Raw genomic sequence first — 23,579 nt, 5'->3', positions numbered from 1 at the left:
AGTTTTTTGTTGTAAAAATGAACTCTTAGTAAAACAATCCCAAGGTCCGTTCAAGTAAACTGGCAACATGGGCAGACGGAAATTGTTTCCGGTTTACTCCACAGAGAACAGTGGCCATTTTTCTCTATTTTGAAGAGATGTGCGAAAACCTCGGCATACTAGACACACTACCTCGCATTGCTCGAAGTCGGGATCCACTTCCTTCATAGTAAAAAACTGCGCAGCAGCATATAATACGAGAATGTCTTGCACTGGAAGAAATATACAGTACTGTTAAAGGTTTGAGTTAGTTCGGGGCGTGTGATTTTGGATTGTAAAACGTTTATTGCCAACAGTCTGAAGGGCATATAGGCCCCCCGCCTAAACGACGGCCAGAAGGTCTTGGCTCCTGGCGGCGTCTTCGGCCAGTTGGAAGACTTTTGTTTGAGTCTCCGGATCGGAGCTGAGTAGGAGAGCCTCCCATTGTTCAAGTGACTATTTTTTGTCCCTCCAGGGGGGCAAAAGGGCATTTCCAGAGAATATGGTTGAGATCCGCTTTGGCCTTACATTGCTTACACTCGTTTGAATATTGTCCCGGATAATAACGACTACACATAACCGGGTTCGGAAACGTATAAGTTTGGAGACGGCGCCAAGAGGTGGCCTGACTCTTTGTCAATGATTTATCAGCAGCGGGGTACTTTGTTCGATTGAGCCTATAATGTTGTGTGATTTCTCTGTAACCTACAAGACGATCCCTGTCTGCGAAGCCCTCGGTATGGCCACTGGCTCGGAAAGCAAGACCTCGAGCCAGTTCGTGAGCTGCTTCATTTCCAGCCAGGGATGCGTGTGCAGGTGTCCAGACTATGCGAATTTTGCGGTCGTCCCTTGCAGTCCGCAGGATTCCGTTCGTCAGAGGGGAGACCCTCCCCTTGGCAAAGTTCATCACTGCTACCTTTGAGTCACTGACTATCATTGACGCATCCGTGCCCACTATTGCAAGTGCGATGGCGGCTTCTTCTGCAATTTCGGAACTGTCCGTCGTGATCGAAGCGCCGGCTCGGAGATATGTCTCGGCGCTAGCTACCGCTATCACCATTCTCCCCCTCCCGCAATTAGCTGCGTCCACGTAGGCCACGTCTTCTATCGGATAGTTTTTGAAACATTTGCCGAGGGCTTCAGCCCGTTTCTCTCTGCGATCCTTGTGGTGGACGGGATGCATGTTTTTCGGTAGTGGTGGGATCATCAGCCTATCGCGCACGCTCTTAGGCATGTCCACTTTCGGACCTCGCTGACTCTCGTAATTTATTCCTAGTTTCGCGAGGATTTGCCTGCCTGTAACGCTTCCCGACAGCCTGAGACTGTCACGCCTTCCACAATTTCATCCAATGTGTTGTGAAGACCTAGTTCTAAAAGTTTTGCGGTGGGGGTCCGAATTGGTAAACCCAGCGCCTGCTTGACACTTCTGCGAATGATCCCTTCCAGCTTGGACTTCTCCGCTGCCTTGAGATTAAGGAAAGGAGCTACGTAAGCAATCTTACTTATTACAAAGGCTTGAACTAATCTGATTAGATTCGTTTCTTTCATGCCATAGCGCCTATTTGCGATTCTGCGGATGAGCCGCATAGTCTGTTGCGCGCATATCTCCAACTTCTTTATTGCTTCTCCATTGAAACCGTTGTTTTGAATGTACAGCCCTAAGACTCTAATCCTGTCCACCGTCGGGATATCGAGTCCCTGAGCCTTAAGAGATATCCGCGGGGGATCCGACCGTGATTTCCTCTTTGGTTGGTAAAAAAGCATTTCCGATTTTTGCGGGGAGCACCTAAGCCCCCTATCATTTACATACTTTTCAACTTCTCCTATGGCCATTTGGAGAGTCTCCTCTATTTGACCGTCAGTTCCTTTGCCAATCCACATAGTAATGTCATCCGCATACATGCAATGACTGAGACCTTCAATCGCTGCTAGTTTGCTAGGAAGCCCGATCATGGCCACGTTGAAAAGAAGCGGGGACAGTACAGATCCCTGCGGGGTCCCCTTGCTACCTAGCTCTATGTAGTCTGATTTACTTTCCCCGAAGTTAATTTGGGCCACTCTGTCGGAAAGGAAATTTTTAACATAGTTGTAGGTTTTCGGGCCTACTCCCAGGAGGCTGAGATTATCCAGGATCGCCTTGTGCGTGACGTTATCGAAAGCCTTCGCCAGGTCAAGACTCAGAATGACCTTCGCGTCCCGCGTTTGTGAGTCCAGAATTTCATGTTTTAGTTGCAGCATCACGTCCTGCGTTGAGAGATGAGACCTGAATCCCACCATGGAGATAGGATAAAGATGGTGGTCTTCCATGTAGTTGTTGAGACGTGTCTGCACTACATGCTCCATCAATTTCCCTGCCCAGGAGGTTAGGGATACCACCTTAGCCGACTTCCACTGCTTAGCAATCTCACCCGCCTCCCAACATTTGTGCATGTAGGCAGTGAGTGCTGTTATAGAGTTGTCGTCGAGATTTCTGAGCAATTTGTTGCTTACCCCATCCGGTCCGGGCGCTGAATTAGTATTTAATCTAGCAAGCTCTGCTCGCACTTCGGATTCAGTAATGGGTTCGTCCAAGCGATCGTTGCGTATCCCACAGTAACCATGCAGAGGTACCTTCTCGGTGTCCCCTATGTACTTAGATCGAATCTCATCGAGCAGCTCTTGCTCTGTACCCTCATGTTTATGCTGGATCTTTTGGAGGTTTTGCCTCTGGGCCGTTTTACATCCGTCAGGGTCTAGGAGGTATCTGAGTAAACTCCATGTGCGAGCCAGACTTATATTCCCGTCCATTTTGTCGCATAGCGATTCCCAGTTTTGCCTAGAAAGTTTGAGCGCATATTCCTCTATCTCTTTGTTGTGCCTTGCTATCCTTCTGCGAAGGTTACGATTCCACTTTTGACTTTTAAGTCGCTTTTCCATACTGGTTTTGGCTTGCCACATATGGAGGAGGCGGGTGTCCATTGTTTCTAGGCCTGAGTCTTCCGCCACAGTCTGGGTCGCTTTACGAGCGTCCAATTGGAGCTGCCTGATCCACTCCTCAATGTCATCAATTTCTGTGGTGTTAGCGCTCTGTTCCCGGATTTTTCGGAAGGCGTCCCATTCAACAAGTGAGTGACGTCGGCCTGGGCGTTTATAGGGCCCAGCAGTAATTACCGTTTCCAAAATAAAGTGATCACTGCCTAAATTTTCTTGAGTGTTAACCCAGTTTGGCTGCCGACGTTCTTAACGAGGGTGAGGTCCGGAGATGTGTCCGTACTGACGCTATTTCCCGTTCTAGTGGGAGACTGAGGGTCCGTAAGTAGGGTGAAGGCCCCTTGTTGCATATCGAGCCAGAGCTCTCTACCCTTGACACATTCTCTCTGGTACCCCCAAGCAGCGTGATGTTGAAGTCCCCCATTACCACCACCGCTTGTTTGTTAGCAATGCGTAGAGTTTTTTGAAGAAGCGACCCGAAGCGAGTCTTTCTTTGTTTTGGACTGCTGTATATATTCAGCACAAATAGGCTGGTCTTAATTTTATTATTCGGAATGAGTTCTAGAAGAACGTGCTCTACGTGACTGATCCCCGTGTCATGCGCAATAGCCGTTATGTTTCTTTTGACGAGAGTGGTAACTCCCGCCTTCTCGCCAGAGGTATTAAAAGATTGATAGCCTGATAATTTTGCAATCCCCCCAGTTTCCTGAAGAGCGATCACGTCCGGGCAGTCTTTACCAATGAGGAGTTGTTGAAGAACTGCTCGCTTCCGGCGGTATCCCCGACAGTTCCACTGCCAGAGCGTATATCTATTGTCCTTATGTTGCCTGGCCATTTTGAAGTTGTTGAAGGGTTATCGTAATAGCGTCTGTCTTATTCTCTACGGCCTGCCGCCATGCATTCATAGCTAACAGCTCGTTTCCTAGCCTTTTGGTTTCTGTAGTGATTTCCTGAACAACGTTAAAAATGGACTGAATTTGTGCCTGAATTTTGTTATCTGTGGCCTGAACCTGGGCATCAATTTTGTCCTCTAGCCTCCTGCATGCCTCTGCGAGCGTGAGCTCGGGCTGCGTGTTGTCACACGTCCTCTTTTTTGTAGGCGGGGGAAGCGATGGTGGCGCCACCGAGGCATCACTGACACCGGCCGCCGCCTCCACCAGTGCAGGCGTTATCTTTGGTTGTTGAGTAAGCCGGGATTGGCCCATCTTCCGGAGTTCTGAATTTTCCTTCTCTAACTGTTCTGTTTTTTTAGTAAGTTTCCTTACGGTGTCAGTAAGGGTCTCAACCATCTTTCTCAATTGGAGGAGCTCATCTGCCCCCTTATCCGAATTATTTTGGGAGGATCGACCTACCCAGCTCACCTCTTTATGGTCGGCTGCCGTCTTGTTCTTGGCTGAAGACACCGACGGTGATCGCCCTCGGGAGCTCAAGCGGCCCCTGGACTGGGACCCGGTCCTGGAACCAGAGTGGGGCTTGGATCTTGAACGGCCCCTGGAGCCGGAACGGTCCCTAGAGCTGGAATGGCCCCGTGACCCGAGACGAGGGAAGGAAACCGAGCGGCCGCGATAGCCCTCTTCCTCCTTGGTCCTAGGTCGGCTCCTCCGGTTTGATGTATTGTCTGATGAATTTGCCGTCTTGTCGTGGGTCTTCTCCCACTGGCGCTTTTTGAGTATGTAAGGAATCCTATACATCTCACGGCACTTGTTGTGTCCCAGTTCATGTCCCTTGCCACAAAGAGCACACTTAAGTTCACACGAGTGGTCTTGCGTTGGGTTGTCCATGCCACATCCTCGACATTTGACCACGCCTGCGTTCGGGCAGACATCGGCGCGATGTCCGAGCTGGCCACACTTGAAACACACTTCGTATTTTTTCTTATATAATAGGCACCGAAAGGGGGTGCTCGCGTAGTAGATCCAATATGGCACCTTTTCATCTGCGAAGAGCAGCAGAATAGAGCTCGAGTCTTTTCCTAATCTTCTAACCCCGACAATCTCAGGGTTGTACTTGTTGATCAGGTTCTCACGCACCCGTTCAATCGTGTGAGTCAGCGGAACTCCGTGAATAACTCCTTTGCCGTGTCCATCCGGCGTCACAAGATACGCAAACGTTGCAAGTTTTTCCGTCCCTAAAGTGAGATGCCCAATATTCATATACTTCCGCACTCGTTCAGAGCTGTCGGTGCCTACCAGAATGGTGTTTTGCTTCTGATTCAGAAGGACGATATCATCTCTTGCGTCAGCCGCCGCAATACCTGCCGCCGACTTCACGATGTCAGAGACCGTCTCAGTTTTGCATGCTGAGAGCGGTCGAAGTCCGCCTTGCGGTCTAATGACGAATTTATGTAGTCCGGGGGGAAGACGAACGTGCTGCGTTTCCACCGAACGCATTGCCATCTTCCTGCCCTCCGTCTTAGCTGAGTTGGCAGCCCCTCGCTGACCATCTTGTTGTCTTCCTTCGTTCGGAACGCCATCCTGGCGTCCCCCTGCCTCATGGCTGTCGCTCTTACGAGCGCTGCGTTTTGACTTATCAATCGTAAACCATCCGGCTTGGATGGAAAAGTCCTCCGGCGATAGCGTCTCACCTTCAACCGTAACTTCCATGTCGGCCTCCGAGTGCAGTCCTGGGCCACAAGAGGCCGGTGACTTGCCTCGCCGGCACCCTACGGGCGTCGGCGGCCAGAGTCGACGTTAGGCTTAGCTTGGTCGTCAAGCTGGCGAACTGAAGATCGTGATGTGAACACAAAAAGTCAGTTCACTTGCCGTGGATTTGTTATCCCGGTAGTCCTGCAGACTTCCGGCGTCGGTCCCCACAAAAGTTTCTGGAGACGCAGACTTAAATCCGCAGAAAGCATCGAAAAACCGCGGAGGCGATGTGAGACGCGTCCGCTTGCCTCAGCCGCTCGTAGCGCCCCCTCGGGGCGCGGGAGCCCCGGTTTGTGCTTGTTCAGGGCGTGGGAGCCCCGCATGCGAGGAACCTCTCAACACAGTTGATGGGTGCAGACTAAAGGTTTATTGCAGTAGAGGGAAAGATGAGAGAGGGAGAGTGTAAAAGAAAATTTCCGGTGCTGTGGGAGTGCAGATGGTCACGGTACGGTGCCTAGTCAGAGGGAAATGGGAATGCGTCAGTCGATGGAGTCGGCTGTCGTCGGAGGAGACGCCTGCTAGTTTGTGTGGAAGCGGCCGGCCCGTGCTAGTTTTGTGGAAGCGGCCGGATTGTATGAGCGAAGGAGGTAAGGGCTGCTGGAGGGGCCTTGCGTTGCTTGGTCAACGGATACAACTACTTTCGCACCTTTTTATACAGATGGCTCAAAAACAGATGTTTACGTTGGAAGCGCAGTGGTACAAGGGAAATAGAATGAAATAGTAGGGCTCCCGCAATGTGGATCAATCTTCGCTGCCGAATGTTACGCTGTCTGTGTAGCCACTCAAGAAATAGTAAACGAGAGGCTCACAAACAGTATCTTCGCTGCCGAATGTTACGCGGTCTCTGTAGCCGCTCAACACGTAGTAAACGAGACGGTCACAAACAGTATTAATTACACAGAGCCACTAAGTTTACATACTGCTCTCCACTCTAGAAATGCAATCACTCCGTTACTTGGTAACATCATACATAACATAGTAATAGCCACAGGTCAAAGACAAAACATAAAACTCTGCTGGGTCCCGAGTCATGTCGGAATAAAAGGAAACGAGAGAGCAGACTTCTGCGCAGCTCAAGCTTGTGACAAGCAAATCAGAAAAGCAAATATGCCCTTTAAAGATTGAATAAGACAAAAATGACAGTCCGTTGGAACAGTGAAGCAAATAACAAACTACACTTAGTAAAGCCAGTAAGTGGTTATCTGTCGTCTTCGTATAGGGCACACGCAACTCACACATGATTTCCTACTAACAAAACAAGACAAGCCTCAATGTGAATTATGCGAAGATGAGCTAACTATAAACCATGTTTTATTCAAGAACAGCGCGAAATAGACAAGGACTAAAGGAAGATACACACACACAGAGAGGCGCTGACTTGCAACTAAAAGTTTATTGCTTGGAACGTGGAAATAAATAGATCAGGCTCCAAACAACAAAAAGAAAACAAAGAACATGGCATATCAACTCGCCCAAGCACGTTTTATTTTCATGCAGAAAACTTGAGACTGAGGATGGAGCAGTTTAAAGTTTTTTATAATGAACACATAATATTCCATCCAACTTTGGTTAGGTGAACATGCACTTGCTGACATTTAAAAGGCTTTTAAGGTTTTAACATAGCAGTAAAAAAATTGTAGATGTAAATCACACCTCAGCCATTCTTCCGTACTGAAAAGCAGGCTGAGGTCTTTATTCGATTTGTTGGACCCTCGACATCCTTGCCTGACCTTCTTTAAAGCTTTTACCATAAGTCACTTCTAAAATTTTGTCATATGTGTTTACTAGGTTGCAAGAAATAACTTTTTAGGCCCATTTCAGGGCGTCAGTCCTGTCTTTTGTGTGCCTTCCGTGTCCTCGTTTCTTGCGCCATTACTAGTTTTTTCTTTCAACATCAACCAACTCGCCCAAACTAGAGCTTTACTTGACCATTACACCCCCGTTGATTTACATTTTTGTATAACATCCTATATAAAACAATTTTCTATACCCTGAGCTTGGCGCATGATAGCCTTAGCCGCTTATGCGCCATTAAACCCAACACAGCACAATACAACGGGACGATGACCAATAGCAAGTGCAAAGCGTTGCTGTCGGGAAAGTTGTGGAAGTCGTCGTTGGAGCCAACGTGGTTGCAGTGTTGTTGCGGCTGTTCTTCTGTGATATTCATTGTTGTGCTGTTGCGGTCGTGGTTGTGATCGTTGCTGTTGTAGTTGCACATCTGATGATCCGCACATTCGCAGTGGCCCTTCTTGGGTGGTTCACGCCAGCACATGGTTATAGCCTGCATAAACCAAGTAAAGCAAAAGAGAATAGGGGCGAAAAGCCCAAGAAGATATCTAAAAAAGGAATATGTGCGGGGAACAAAATGAAAAGATGCAGAAAGGCAAGCAAAGCGGGCCAGAAAAGCATCGGTAAAAGAGTTCACTGAAGAAAGAACGAGGTAGTAGGAAGTTGTCTGTTGTGCCCAAGAACTTTAGCGCTTGGTGGTTGCTGGCAGTAGGTGCAACCTCTGAATGGGCGGAAGAAAAGGAAGACACTGTAAGAGAAGTCACCGCGTGACAAAACAGGCAGGAGAAGGGCAGGACTGTGAAAAGCGGCAAGGACGGGTCCATGCCAAGAGAAAAGACTAATCCTGCGAGCAGGGAGCAGGGAAGGGAGTGGGAAAAACGGGCAAAGGTTAACCCGTGCCGAAGAAAAGGGAACTAAACCCCATGCCTTGGTAGCAGAGGCAGGGCAAGAGCCCACCAAAACTGGCCATTTGGTGCCCCCGTCTACGGCCGACATGATAGGAAGAAGTCCCATGAGAGAGGAAATGCGCCAATTGTGCATAGGAAAGTAGAGTGAACGAACAAGCGGTTGGATGAGGGCAGAAATGCGGACCCCAGTTCGCATTGAGAGGGCACTGGAAGGACCTGTGATCTGTGGACAATAAAAAAAAATTGCTGAGGCTCAGCTTGGCTAAGCCTGGGGAATGCGAAGCATATTGGTGGCTAGGCTTGGTAATACATGGCTTTCCTTGGTTGAATACTTGGTCATTTTAATACAACCACTAGAAGCCTTCGTCGTGGGGGAAGACAACGGCATGGCTACAGCGGAACGCCGACTAACCCCGAGACGCGCGTTGGGTGAGCGCCTGGATTGCCACGGAAGCCGCGTCTGCCTGCCCGGTGGAGCGAGCGTTTCACCTACACCGAGTGTGAACGCGCGTTCGAAATGCGCGGGAATGCGCGGGTGTGACGGCTAGGGGTCTCACGGCGACGGCGCGAGGCCGGCTCTCTCATCCGATGTCACGTGGTGTGACGTCACGGTGTCACGTGGCGTGACGGCTAGGGGTCCCACGGCGACGGCGCGAGGTGGAGGCCGGCTCTCTCATCCGATGTCACGTGGTGTGACGTCACGGTGTCACGTGGTGTGACGTCACGGTGTCACGTGGGGGTCCCACGGCGACGGCGTGAGTGGTAGCTCTAGCAATATGCTTCGCATAAAAACGAAGGTTGGTTGGACTGGGTATGAAAAATTTTATAGCTCGGCAAGGGCCGAGCTAGTATGTTTAGGATTAGTTGATAGTGGTCGGATCGCCAACGTCCGCACAGCTTGGACAAGAAGAGAGAAAGAAGTGGGAGGGATGTAAGTAAGAAGGGAAACGGCCATGCTTGGTGCAGGCCGGGACGAGAGATCGGGAAGGAGGAGAACAGGATAGCAACCGGGAAAGAGTGGGTAGAAAACTGGATCGGCGATAGTTGACGTTGTCGTATTTCACATTGTTGCAGCCTAGTACCGTACCAGGGGAAATCGTGGATATGGTCGTCGAGGCAGCGTTGCTCTGGGTTTGTTGCAGGTAAACGGCTACTATTCGGTCGGTCGTGGTCGACATTTATAGACATTACGTTACGTTACAGGTTACATGTTTTCGATGTAGTCTTATTGTACGGGTGTTCTGAGAGTTTCTGCACAGTAACCATCTCTGCATCATTCTCTTACTAGAGGCAGTTGCGTGGCTTTTCTAGCGCTAGGTGGGTCATTTGGGAGCAACGCACAGCGTTTCTGTATTCGAGGCTGTGCATAAGTACGGGATGGCCGCAACCACCGTCATGAAAAAAACTTGTGCCCGGTCAAGGAACGTAGGCGTGATTACCGTCGCCGCCCTCACGAAGAACAGAACAAGCGCTATTCTGGCCGCACTGCTGGACAGAATCCACAGGAAATGCTGGCGGTGCATTTCGGAGCGCAAGCTCCTTACGCCAAGTATCTCAAGGGTTGCTCATCTCCGATTAAATAGCCTTGAGCCGGATCAGCGAGAGTCTGGCAGATGGTAGCGACGTCACGCTTCGCCATCACGCGAGTCCACAGCTGCGCCGCGGCGCTCGCTCCTGGATCTAGCCACTAGCCGAACCGGTCAGTGATGTCACGCCACGAAATCGCATGAACTGCTTAATTAGAAGGGATAAAAAGCTGCTTCGCGGCCTTCCCTCTTCAGTCTGGCCATGGACGATGCGGTGGCGTCTGGCTGGGCCGAAGGTGTCTTCGCTTCAGCTGAAGTGTTCGACCGAATGTGGTCATCGTACGGATATAGCTCGGCGGGAAGCCTACCAGGCTGCAGACATGGAGCGCAACCGTGCCAAAGCTTACGCTCCCCAAACTAGGTTCAAGCCATGCTTAATCCAGCCTAACGTTTTTATCCGGATATCCCGGATGAGCATTGGAAGAATCGTCAACGCCGTTGCATTTTTGTGGCAGTGGTTGTCGGGGTATGATAGTTGTTCTCGTCAGTGGTCCGTGCAGTGGTCGAAGCTCTCCTTGCACATTCTCCACGGCCGCTCCAGGAGACGCACCGCTAGTGGTTATGGTTCGTATGCATGCGTGTGTCGTTGCGGTGTTTCCTTTCGCTGGGCCAATGTTCGTTGTAGTTGTGACTTTGTCGCTGTGGTTTTCATTGTAGTGGTTGGACAGATGGCCACTCTGAAGAATAACTGTTGGGGCGTGTGTTCGTGGGGTTGGAGGTTTGGGTTTAGCGTGAAAGAGCGGTTCTTGGTGCTTTTGGGGTGTGTAAATGTTTGCCGGCATGAGGAGCACCAGGAGCGCCGTCTGGGCTGAAATTGCCGCTGGCAAGAGGAACGGGAGAAATGCCGTTGGAGACAAGACGTGCATGAGCTATTGGAAAGCAGTTGGAAGGTTTTCCTGCATTTAACCCGTATGTCCAGTGCGATTACACTGTTTGGCAGACTTTTTCTAGGTGACCAAGAGCCATGTAGGTGAGCAGACTGTTTTTTTTGCTCTGTTTTGTTTTCGATAGTCATGGCGATTGGGAACAGTCTGGAAAAATGGATGTTCTGTGAAAACTGTCTGCCATATGAGAGGCGTTTCAATAGACGGCTTGCGTATAATTATGCACACCTGCGGTTCTTGACTGTACGTTCGAATATTATTATACGTGCATTTTTTTCCCGTATCGTCCAGCACTGAAATGCCGCCGCTGCGTCAAACATCACAATGAGGACGCCACAGCCACGGAGCCACCGAGGCGGGCAGTCGCGCATACGTGGACCTGCGTGCATGATGGATTTTGCTTTCGCTTTACAGGGAGCTCCTAAGTTTACTCATCAACGTCGATGTGGGCGTTGTGGCCGCCATCGCTGTGGCTGTAGGGTTCAACTCGAAGAAGTTTGGGTTGTGGTCGCGATTATCGCATCGTGGTGTATTTATCATTAAGTTGCGGTTGTTGCTTGCTCCAGTGGTATCTGTAGCTTGTTCGTTGCAGCCCCAGCTAAAATTCGAATCACTTCAGCGCGGTCATCGCATCTGTGATCGTGAATTGTGGAAATTACCGCTTTGTTGGATATGCAGCTAATATGGCAGTTGTACTTGTGTTGCATGTGTGTTGTACGGCGGACAGCGACGCCACTTGCATGAGGAATGGCAGCAGCGCCACTAGCAGAGACTAGCAGAGGCAAACAGCTTCGTTGCTGGCCGGCATGAGAAACAGTAGCAGCGCCGACTACGAAGCGACGCATACGGAGGTGTATCCGCTTGTGGACAGAAGTCGCCTCCGTCGTTCTGGAGGCAGCAGAAGAGGTGTCGACAAAGGCGCTCACCACTACAGATAGGCGATGCTTGCCAGCGTCCACGCTCCAGAAGCCTGCACAAACAGGCACAGCTCAGTTACCAGCCGTTGCAGCCCGACATGAAGAACAGTAGCAGTGCCTACTTCGACACTGCGCACAAGATGTTCTGTGGCCGCCCAGAGTCGAAACGCTCGGAGTTATTCGACGAGTTACGTCCACTGGAGAAGTTGCTTCGCCTGCAAGCTTCACGAAAGCCCATGTACGATGGCGCACGGTGTAGCCAACATTTGTTGCGCCACAGCGCCGAGTGTAACCGCGTTTTCTAAGTTCTAAACAGTGATGTGCATATTATTTACAGAGGGCTACACGCCTCTTAACAATTAAGGAGCCTAACAGTCATAGTTAGAAAGTTAACTATTCAATATTAGTTACCCTCCTGCTAGTTAGACCGTCTTAGTTGTATTCTGATGTACTACAGCGCTGACGATGCTGTACCGAAAAAGCGCTCTTGTAACTCGAAAAGACAAGTCTTAGGTGAGACACCCTGTATAGCGGCGCCTCTCTCTAGATCCCTAGGTTGCGCGATGAGTGCCTGGTACTTTGTCATTCGCGTGCGCGGTCGCATCCTCGTTCTACCCTCCAGCGTAGTGAGGCGGGGATCCTGCGGGTGAGGCGTACGATGTCACACCACTGGCACGGCCACCACACATAGGAAGTTCACCCTGGCGCGCTTTAGATGCAGCGCCGTCGTCGATTCCCCACAACGCCGCAATGCCTGATGACACCTTCCGGCGTCTCCCGCAGGCCCGGTCACAACAAAATCAAAATGGCGACCGCCGTCTGTCAGTAGCTAGCGCCAGGTGGCAGCCTGCGCACTGGGCTACGAACGAACTTGGTATACTATCTATACGAACTCGGTACACTTCCTCAGATATAACGAACTTTAGTATGCTACCTCGAATATAACTACCTTTTGTGCGTTAACTTTCGATATAACAAAATTTTGTATATCAAAAGCATGGATATAATGAACTTTCGTGTATTAACCACGAATAAAGTAAAATTTCGTATGTTTCTACGGATATAACGAACTTGCAAGCGTGGAAATCGGAATTAACCTTTTAAGTGCGTTGAACGTGGATATTCCAAACCTAACTGTGTCGCTTTGGATATAATGAGCGCCAAAACCATGAGCCCCCGCGGCGGGACAGCCGTTCCGAGCTTGTACCTTCGGTACAGGGAAACGCGGGCTCTCCTCCAACTGTAACTACTCTTGCGACACGAAGACGTCTTGGCTCCTATCCACACTTGAGCATGGATCACTACTACTCCCCACAGACTCCAGCCACTGGCCATCATGCGAGGCTTGTATGGGCATGTCCGTATCCACGGGATGCTACCCCTATCCCCACCTCTGATCCCTAATCCTGGCCTCTTCCATCGTAGTCCTTGACTGAGGACCACGCCCGGAGAGCGGAGGTTCTCTTCTCTTTCATTTTATGGAGTTTCTTCACTCACTCGCTATTGGTCACATTGCAATTAAAGTTTTAAGTTTCCAATATTGTGGCCTTGAAGCAAAGGGCGAACCATCCACACACCCTTTAAAGCTATTGGGCTATGGCCTCAAGCCCTTTCTGCACATTCGAGAAAACTGTAGAGATTGCAAACTCACCGCGTTTATTTCGAAGGACCACGGACGTCTTTGCTGAGCTTGAGCAACCAGGCCATGGTGAGGTGTGAAACGGGGCACGAAGCTCCTCAAGTCGCTAGTTCATTTTAGAGCGCAGCTCTTAGGCGCCCGTTGCTGGCTTCCAAGTCGTAGTCGTCGGCGTCGGCATAACCGGTTGTCCAAGCAGCAGAGTGAAACGCCCCCTGGAAGGTGGCTGCCACGGAAATATCCTGGAGGGTGCCTACAAACGTACCACGCCACCTAGCTGCCAGTAGGGAAGAGCTGCTCTCAAACTTCGCATCGTCAGCTATCGTAATAATCTGTCAACTTTTTAGTGTCTGTTCCCTTTGTTTTAGCCTTCCCCCAAAAATCTAATCGTTTGGGTGAATAAATAATAAAATTAATTTTTTTCTCTTCTATGGCGTTGGTCTGCCTAGGTGGCTCAGTGGATATGGTGTTCGGCCGCTGACTCGAAAGACGCGGTCTCGATCCCGGCCGCGGCGGTCGAATTTCTATGGAGGCGAAATTCTAGAGGCCAGTGTACTGTGGAAGCCAGTGCAACTTAAAGAACCCCGGGGGGTCGGAATTTCCGGAGCCCTTCAATACGGCGTCTCTCATAGCCCGAGTCGCTTTGGGACGTTAAACCCCATAAACCAACCAATCTTCCGTGGCGTCGTCTCTAGACTGACATTGTCTTCGCTGCCGTGCAAAACTATGAAGTGCTTGCTTCAGTCGCTTCTAATACTGGTAGACTCACAGCTTGAACTTGGGCTCGTTGTGATCGCTTAGTGGCTTGAAGTGGTTGATGGCGTCTTCTGGATTGCGGGACTTGTCTCGATTGGGCTTTTGGCTTTGGTTGTTTGCATGATGGCCGTACGTGGGAGCGTTCTTTGTGGGATTCGTAGCTTGGGTAATAATTGTTAATGGGGAGAGCATCGAACTGGAAGTACATTTCTTGAGGGATGATACGATCACGCTTGTCTTCTTGGCTCTCGCATTTTTCTTGGCCGTGTGTGCTTAAAACTTAATTTGATGTGCTTGCGAATGTCTTTTTGTTTCAGGAGCATTTCTATTTGTTTCGTGTCTCAATGCTCTTTCTAGATTGAGTTATTAGCGGCGTTTGATATGGTAGCTGTACTTTTCTTGCGGTGGCGAGCGTGTGCTTTGGATGTTTTATGGGTACGGTAATTATATTGATGAAGTAATCCTGGTGGTCGTCGTACAGACTGGTTATTTCATGATTTATCACGCGTTTATGTTTGTGGCCTTGGTTGTCGTATCTCTCATCGGGCCTTTCCTGACTGGAAGTAGTGGATGCTCGCAGTCTTCGGGCCTGTTGTGTTTCGGTAAACTGTGTCTGCGCTGGTGGGTAGGTTAGTATTCGTGACGTAGTCGCGGGAGTGCCTCTATGGGTTCCATGCTCGCGGTTATCGGAAGTAGTAGTTGTGGATGCTTGCAGTCTTCGGGCCTGTTGTTTTTCGTTAAACTGTGTCTGCACTGGTGGGTAGGTTAGTATTCGTGACGTAGTCGCGGCAGTGCCTCTCTTGGGTTCCATGCTCGCGGTTATCGGAAGTAGTAGTTGTGGATGCTTGCAGTCTTCGGGCCTGTTGTTTTTCGGTAAACTGTGTCTGCACTGGTGGGTAGGTTAATATTCGTGACGTAGTCGCGGGAGTGCCTCTCTTGGGTTCCATGCTCGCGGTTATCGGAAGTAGTAGTTGTGGATGCTTGCAGTCTTCGGGCCTGTTGTTTTTCTGTAAACTGTGTATGCGCTGGTGGGTAGGTTAGTATCCGTGACGTAGTCGCGGGAGTGCCTCTCTTGGGTTCCATGCTCGCGGTTATCGGAAGTAGTAGTTGTGGATGCTTGCAGTCCTCGGGCCTGTTGTTTTTCGGTAAACTGTGTCTGCACTGGTGGGTAGGTTAGTATTCGTGACGTAGTCACGGGAGTGCCTCTCTTGGGTTCCATGCTTGCGGTTATCAGAAGTAGTAGTTGTGGATGCTTGCAGTCTTCGGGCCTGCTGTTTTCCGGTAAACTGTGACTGCGCTGGTGGGTAGGCTATATTCCTGACGTAGTCGCGGGAGTTCCTCTCTTGGGTTCCATGCTTGCGGTTATCGGAAGTAGTAGTTGTGGATGCTTGCAGTCTTCGGGCCTGTTTTTTTTCGGTAAACTGTGTCTGCGCTGGTGGGTATGCTAATATTCTTGACGTAGTCGCGGGAGTGACTCTCTTGGGTTCCATGCTTGCGGTTATCGGAAGTAGTAGGTGTGGATGGTTGCAGTATTCGGGCCTGTTGTTTTTCGGTAAACTGTGTCTGCGCTGTTGGGTAGGCTAGTATTCTTGACGTAGTCGCGGCAGTGCCTCTCTTGGGTTCCATGCTCGCGGTTATCGGAAGTAGTAGTTGTGGATGCTTGCAGTCTTCGGGCCTGTTGTTTTTCGGGAAACTGTGTCTGCACTGGTGGATAGGTTAGTACTCGTGACGTAGTCGCGGGAGTGCCTCTCTTGGGTGCCATGCTCGCGGTTATCGGAAGTAGTAGTTGTGGATGCTTGCAGTCTTCGGGCCTGTTGTTTTTCGTTAAACTGTGTCTGCACTGGTGGGTAGGTTAGTATTCGTGACGTAGTCGCGGCAGTGCCTCTCTTGGGTTCCATGCTCGCGGTTATCGGAAGTAGTAGTTGTGGATGCTTGCAGTCTTCGGGCCTGTTGTTTTTCGGTAAACTGTGTCTGCACTGGTGGGTAGGTTAATATTCGTGACGTAGTCGCGGGAGTGCCTGTCTTGAGTTCCATGGTTGCGGTTATCGGCAGTAGTTGTTGTGGATGCTTGCAGTATTCGGGCCTGTTGTTTTTCGGTAAACTGTGTCTGCGCTGTTGGGTAGGCTAGTATTCTTGACGTTGTCGCGGCAGTGCCTCTCTTGGGTTCCATGCTCGCGGTTATCGGAAGTAGTAGTTGCGGATGCTTGCAGTCTTCGGGCCTGTTGTTTTTCGGTAAACTGTGTCTGCACTGGTGGGTAGGTTAGTATTCGTGACGTAGTCGCGGGAGTGCCTCTCTTGGGTTCCATGCTCGCGGTTATCGGAAGTAGTAGTTGTGGATGCTTGCAGTCTTCGGGCCTGTTGTTTTTCGGGAAACTGTGTCTGCACTGGTGGGTAGGTTAGTATTCGTGACGTAGTCACGGGAGTGCCTCTCTTGGGTTCCATGCTCGCGGTTATCGGAAGTAGTAGTTGTGGATGCTTGCAGTCTTCGGGCCTGTTGTTTTTCGGTAAACTGTGTCTGCACTGGTGGGTAGGTTAGTATTCGTGACGTAGTCGCGGGAGTGCCTCTCTTGGGTTCCATGCTCGCGGTTATCGGAAGTAGTAGTTGTGGATGCTTGCAGTCTTCGGGCCTGTTGTTTTTCGGTAAACTGTGTCTGCACTGGTGGGTAGGTTAGTATTCGTGACGTAGTCACGGGAGTGCCTCTCTTGGGTTCCATGCTCGCGGTTATCGCAAGTAGTAGTTGTGGATGCTTGCAGTCTTCGGGCCTGTTGTTTTTCGGTAAACTGTGTATGCGCTGGTGGGTAGGTTAGTATCCGTGACGTAGTCGGGGGAGTGCCTCTCTTGGGTTCCATGCTCGCGGTTATCGGAAGTAGTAGTTGCGGATGCTTGCAGTCTTCGGGCCTGTTGTTTTTCGGTAAACTGTGTCTGCGCTGGTGGGTAGGTTAGTATCCGTGACGTAGTCGCGGGAGTGCCTCTCTTGGGTTCCATGCTCGCGGTTATCGGAAGTAGTAGTTGCGGATGCTTGCAGTCTTCGGGCCTGTTGTTTTTCGGTAAACTGTGTCTGCACTGGTGGGTAGGTTAGTATTCGTGACGTAGTCGCGGGAGTGCCTCTCTCTTGGGTTCCATGCTCGGGGTTATCGGAAGTAGTAGTTGCGGATGCTTGCAGTCTTCGGGCCTGTTGTTTTTCGGTAAACTGTGTCTGCACTGGTGGGTAGGTTAGTATTCGTGACGTAGTCGCGGGAGTGCCTCTCTTGGGTTCCATGCTTGCGCTTATCGGAAGTAGTAGTTGTGGATGCTTGCAGTCTTCGGGCCTGTTGTTTTTCGGTAAACTGTGTCTGCACTGGTGGGTAGGTTAGTATTCGTGACGTAGTCGCGGCAGTGCCTCTCTTGGGTTCCATGCTCGCGGTTATCGGAAGTAGTAGTTGTGGATGCTTGCAGTCTTCGGGCCTGTTGTTTTTCGGTAAACTGTGTCTGCACTGGTGGGTAGGTTAATATTCGTGACGTAGTCGCGGGAGTGCCTGTCTTGAGTTCCATGGTTGCGGTTATCGGCAGTAGTTGTTGTGGATGCTTGCAGTATTCGGGCCTGTTGTTTTTCGGTAAACTGTGTCTGCGCTGTTGGGTAGGCTAGTATTCTTGACGTTGTCGCGGCAGTGCCTCTCTTGGGTTCCATGCTCGCGGTTATCGGAAGTAGTAGTTGCGGATGCTTGCAGTCTTCGGGCCTGTTGTTTTTCGGTAAACTGTGTCTGCACTGGTGGGTAGGTTAGTATTCGTGACGTAGTCGCGGGAGTGCCTCTCTTGGGTTCCATGCTCGCGGTTATCGGAAGTAGTAGTTGTGGATGCTTGCAGTCTTCGGGCCTGTTGTTTTTCGGGAAACTGTGTCTGCACTGGTGGGTAGGTTAGTATTCGTGACGTAGTCACGGGAGTGCCTCTCTTGGGTTCCATGCTCGCGGTTATCGGAAGTAGTAGTTGTGGATGCTTGCAGTCTTCGGGCCTGTTGTTTTTCGGTAAACTGTGTCTGCACTGGTGGGTAGGTTAGTATTCGTGACGTAGTCGCGGGAGTGCCTCTCTTGGGTTCCATGCTCGCGGTTATCGGAAGTAGTAGTTGTGGATGCTTGCAGTCTTCGGGCCTGTTGTTTTTCGGTAAACTGTGTCTGCACTGGTGGGTAGGTTAGTATTCGTGACGTAGTCACGGGAGTGCCTCTCTTGGGTTCCATGCTCGCGGTTATCGCAAGTAGTAGTTGTGGATGCTTGCAGTCTTCGGGCCTGTTGTTTTTCGGTAAACTGTGTATGCGCTGGTGGGTAGGTTAGTATCCGTGACGTAGTCGGGGGAGTGCCTCTCTTGGGTTCCATGCTCGCGGTTATCGGAAGTAGTAGTTGCGGATGCTTGCAGTCTTCGGGCCTGTTGTTTTTCGGTAAACTGTGTCTGCGCTGGTGGGTAGGTTAGTATCCGTGACGTAGTCGCGGGAGTGCCTCTCTTGGGTTCCATGCTCGCGGTTATCGGAAGTAGTAGTTGCGGATGCTTGCAGTCTTCGGGCCTGTTGTTTTTCGGTAAACTGTGTCTGCACTGGTGGGTAGGTTAGTATTCGTGACGTAGTCGCGGGAGTGCCTCTCTCTTGGGTTCCATGCTCGGGGTTATCGGAAGTAGTAGTTGCGGATGCTTGCAGTCTTCGGGCCTGTTGTTTTTCGGTAAACTGTGTCTGCACTGGTGGGTAGGTTAGTATTCGTGACGTAGTCGCGGGAGTGCCTCTCTTGGGTTCCATGCTTGCGCTTATCGGAAGTAGTAGTTGTGGATGCTTGCAGTCTTCGGGCCTGTTGGTAAACTGTGTATGCGCTGGTGGGTAGGTTAGTATCCGTGACGTAGTCGGGGGAGTGCCTCTCTTGGGTTCCATGCTCGCGGTTATCGGAAGTAGTAGTTGCGGATGCTTGCAGTCTTCGGGCCTGTTGTTTTTCGGTAAACTGTGTCTGCGCTGGTGGGTAGGTTAGTATCCGTGACGTAGTCGCGGGAGTGCCTCTCTTGGGTTCCATGCTCGCGGTTATCGGAAGTAGTAGTTGCGGATGCTTGCAGTCTTCGGGCCTGTTGTTTTTCGGTAAACTGTGTCTGCACTGGTGGGTAGGTTAGTATTCGTGACGTAGTCGCGGGAGTGCCTCTCTCTTGGGTTCCATGCTCGGGGTTATCGGAAGTAGTAGTTGCGGATGCTTGCAGTCTTCGGGCCTGTTGTTTTTCGGTAAACTGTGTCTGCACTGGTGGGTAGGTTAGTATTCGTGACGTAGTCGCGGGAGTGCCTCTCTTGGGTTCCATGCTTGCGCTTATCGGAAGTAGTAGTTGTGGATGCTTGCAGTCTTCGGGCCTGTTGTTTTTCGGTGAACTGTGTCTGCACTGGTGGGTAGGTTAGTATTCGTGACGTAGTCGCGCTAGTGCCTATCTTGGGTTCCATGCTCGCGGTTATCGGAAGTAGTAGTTGTGGATGCTTGCAGTCTTCGGGCCTGTTGTTTTTCGGTAAACTGTGTCTGCGCTGGTGGGGAGGCTAGTATTCTTGACGTAGTCGCGGCAGTGCCTCTATGGGTTCCATGCTCGCGGTTATCGGAAGTAGTAGTTGTGGATGCTTGCAGTCTTCGGGCGTGTTGTTTTTCGGTAAACTGTGTCTGCGCTGGTGGGTAGGCTAGTATTCTTGACGTAGTGGCGGCAGTGCCTCTATTGGGTTCCATGCTCGCTGTTATCGGAAGTAGTAGTTGTGGATGCTTGCAGTCTTCGGGCCTGTTGTTTTTGGGTAAACTGTGTCTGCGCTGGTGGGTATGTTAGTATTCTTGACGTAGTCGCGGGAGTGACTCTCTTGGGTTCCATGCTTGCGGTTATCGGAAGTAGTAGTTGTGGATGCTTGCAGTCTTCGGGCCTGTTGTTTTTCGGTAAACTGTGTCTGCACTGGTGGGTAGGTTAGTATTCGTGACGTATTCGCGCTAGTGCCTCTCTTGGGTTCCATGCTCGCGGTTATCGGAAGTAGTAGTTGTGGATCCTTGCAGTCTTCGGGCCTGTTGTTTTCCGGTAAACTGTGTCTGCACTGGTGGGTAGGTTAGTATTCGTGACATAGTCGCGGCAGTGCCTCTCTTGGGTTCCATGCTTGCGGTTATCAGAAGTAGTAGTTGTGGATGCTTGCAGTCTTCGGGCCTGCTGTTTTCCGGTAAACTGTGACTGCGCTGGTGGGTAGGCTATATTCCTGACGTAGTCGCGGGAGTTCCTCTCTTGGGTTCCATGCTTGCGGTTATCGGAAGTAGTAGTTGTGGATGCTTGCAGTCTTCGGGCCTGTTGTTTTTCGGTAAACTGTGTCTGCGCTGGTGGGTATGTTAGTATTCTTGACGTAGTCGCGGGAGTGACTCTCTTGGGTTCCATGCTTGCGGTTATCGGAAGTAGTAGGTGTGGATGGTTGCAGTATTCGGGCCTGTTGTTTTTCGGTAAACTGTGTCTGCGCTGTTGGGTAGGCTAGTATTCGTGACGTAGTCGCGGCAGTGCCTCTCTTGGGTTCCATGCTCGCGGTTATCGGAGGTAGTAGTTGTGGATGCTTGCAGTCTTCGGGCCTGTTGTTTTTCTGTAAACTGTGTCTGCGCTGACGGGCAGGCTAATATTATTGACGTAGTCGCGGGAGTGCCTCTCTTGGGTTCCATGCTTGCGGTTATCGGAAGTAGTAGTTGTGGATGCTTGCAGTCTTCGGGCCTGTTGTTTTTCGGTAAACTGTGTCTGCGCTGGTGGGTATGTTAGTATTCTTGACGTAGTCGCGGGAGTAACTCTCTTGCGTTCCATGCTTGCGGTTATCGGAAGTAGTAGTTGTGGATGCTTGCAGTCTTCGGGACTGTTGTTTTTCGGTAAACTGTGTCTGCGCTGGTGGGTAGGCTAGTATTCTTGACGTAGTCGCGGCAGTGCCTGTCTTGAGTTCCATGGTTGCGGTTATCGGCAGTAGTTGTTGTGGATGCTTGCAGTCTTCGGGCCTGTTGTTTTTCGGTAAACTGTGTCTGCGTTGGTGGGTAGGCTAGTATTCTTGACGTAGTCGCGGGAGTGCCTCTTTTGGGTTCCATGTTTGCGGTTATCGGGGGTGGTGATTGGTTCTCCTGTGCTTGCTGCTAACGTCGTGGTCGCTGTTTTGTTGGGGTCGCTGGCGTTGATGTGGCTGTGGGTGCAGTGCGGCTTTTGCTTTGTTGTGATCGTTGTTGAAAGCGCTGGGTAGTTCTTCTGCGGCTGCCTTGGTCAAAAGTGTGGGCTGTCTTGTTGAAAGAACGGTCAGTGCCGTTCACATGAGGAATAGCACCAGCGTCGCCGATTTGAGCGGCTGAAAGCCGCCGATCTGTGTCCGCCCTGAGGAATAGAAGCAGCGGCGAAATGAACGCAAAACTTTGGCGAGCGATCCACCGATCGACCGATCAATCAATCAATCATCAATCAAGATCCAGAAGCCTCACGTCATGGCAGCCAGCTGATTCCACGTGCTGCGATACGATTGTGACTCGCCACGTGTCTGCGTATCCGCTGAGAAGTTCCGTAGCTCCCGACAAAAGGCAGTGACTCATCTTCCCGTGGTGACCCGCACCTTGCAGTATCCGGATCGATGAAACCTGCAAGAAGGCAATGCCCCCATTTTCTATCTTAAGTTCTGAATGAGCGCAATGGTTTGCATTCGCAGTGCATAGGAATCTGTGCACCTGTGTTCATGGTCAACGCCATCAAACCACTTATGACAGTAGGAGCAATGTTTTTTGCGACATGACATTATAAGCACTTAGGCGATAATGAAACTTACTAGAGTCCTTTTTAAAGTATTCCAGAACTGAAACACTCTGCCTAATGCCCTCGGATTTAGCTTAACTGCTTTAACAGAGCACAATTTTCCGGTGTTTATCCTACGACTGACCTCTCTAGGAATCCACTCATCTGTCCCAATTGACAATCGGTTATCTTCTATCCGCATTGCTTGCCCTGCTCATTACCATTTGTTTTTTTTTCTTGATTTCATCTAGGAATTCTAACGCACGTTTGTCCCCTGATTTAGCCTACTGTCTTCCTGTCTCTTAACGTTATCCAACTTAAGTTCAAGCCTTTTCGTTAGCCCTCAAGTTTCAGGCCAGTAGGTGAACACTGGTTAAAGTAGTAGCCGTTTTATCGTAAGCGGCTAGATGGGTTAGATTGGGCTATGGGGAGCGGATGCTTTGGTTGAATTTATAGAAGACGCTATTTGTGTCTGAACGGGAATTAGGACAGCGAGATTTATGGTAACTAATCCTTAGAGTCGGACTCTTTCTTTCAGAAATCCATAGGAGTGCGCTGAACGTCTGCTCGAGCCTCCGGTCGTTGATTCAGGGCATCGAACCCTACTAGCTACTCCAACTTCTACCACCCCGAGCATTTCTCCCCCGGGCACCCAGTACGGATGCCGTGGAACCTCCTACCCCACTACTAACTTACATTGACATACTTCAGCACTTAAGACTATCCCGTCGGTCCACCCTCCGCCGGCTAAGACACTAGATAAAGGGGAGCAACAACACCTCCGAAAGCTACAGACCAACACTTAAATAATGCACGAAGACTACATGCCATAGACCCGGAGCCATTTGACTCAGAATGCATATTCTGCGGGGAGAAGGCGGACCTGTACCATATGGTATGGGCCTGCCAACAAAATCAGGCGACCACAGTTAATAACCAGCCAACGCAGGAGGGGTGGGAGGCAGCTCTGACCAGCTCGGATGAAGAGAGTCAAACGCAACTCATCGAAAGAGCCCGGACAGCAGCCTATGCCAATGGGGTTACTGACTGAGAGCTCCAACCACCACTACAACCTCCTAAACTATTTCATTAGCGACCTGCACGCCAACGACGAGCACGCGCGGTACGTGGACGCGGCCGAATACCAACAGAACGCCTTCGCAGCGGTCGTCATAGAGGCGTCGACCGGCGCCACGAGGACGGCAGCGAGCGTGAGAGGCGCCGGAGCGGAACAAGCGGAGGAGGTGGCCATCGCCCTGGCCATCGCCGACGCAGACTGCTACACGGTGCTGAGTGACTCGAGACAGGCGGTGCGAAACTTCGCCAAAGGCCAAGTCTGCAGGGAGGCCGAGCGCGTACTACGAGCGACTAAACTGCAAGACAGAAGAGTAAGAATCAAGTGGTTTCCGGCGCACGCGGGCGACGCGTCGGAACGCCGCGCGAAACACAATGAGACGGCACGCGCAGCGGCGCGAGCGCTAACCAACCGCGCCCCGGCAGGTGTCCGACGTGGTTCGGAGCCAAGGACCGCATGACCGACTACAGCGAAATCACGAAGGCCTACCGCCTGGCTCGCAGGACTCTCCCACCCCCGCACCCGAGGCTGAGTCGTGCGGAGGCGGTACTACTGAGACAGCTCCAGACCGGATCGCTATACCGAGCCCGGGACTGATGCATCGCATGTACACCGAGACCTACCCGACCGATACGTGTAGAGTCT

General features: G+C 50.9%; 2 protein-coding genes across 10 annotated transcripts in view; one reads left to right on the top strand and one right to left on the bottom strand.

Moving 5' to 3' along the window:
• Window positions 1-23,579, top strand: part of LOC149336202 (uncharacterized) — a 222,140-nt gene that overhangs the window by 86,982 nt on the left and 111,579 nt on the right. The gene's annotated exons all lie outside the window — the stretch shown is intronic.
• LOC149336204 (uncharacterized) overlaps window positions 1-23,579 on the bottom strand; it is a 203,799-nt gene that overhangs the window by 144,193 nt on the left and 36,027 nt on the right. Inside the window, exons 8-9 of one of the 2 annotated variants that reach the window (XR_016284215.1) lie at window positions 13,371-21,708; window positions 7,008-11,772 (exon numbers count right to left, since the gene is read on the bottom strand). The exons of the other annotated variant lie outside the window; for it this stretch is intronic. The gene's annotated coding sequence lies outside the window, so the exon portion shown is untranslated. Of the gene's footprint in view, window positions 1-7,007; window positions 11,773-13,370; window positions 21,709-23,579 lie in introns of those variants that run through there. 2 annotated transcript variants of the gene reach the window in all.

This window comes from Amblyomma mixtum, chromosome 7, assembly GCF_055824585.1.
Source record: "Amblyomma mixtum isolate Tamu chromosome 7, ASM5582458v1, whole genome shotgun sequence".
In the NCBI taxonomy this organism is placed as follows: domain Eukaryota; kingdom Metazoa; phylum Arthropoda; class Arachnida; order Ixodida; family Ixodidae; genus Amblyomma; species Amblyomma mixtum.
Note: the sequence above shows the minus strand (reverse complement) of the source record. Positions and strands in the feature narration are given on the sequence as shown.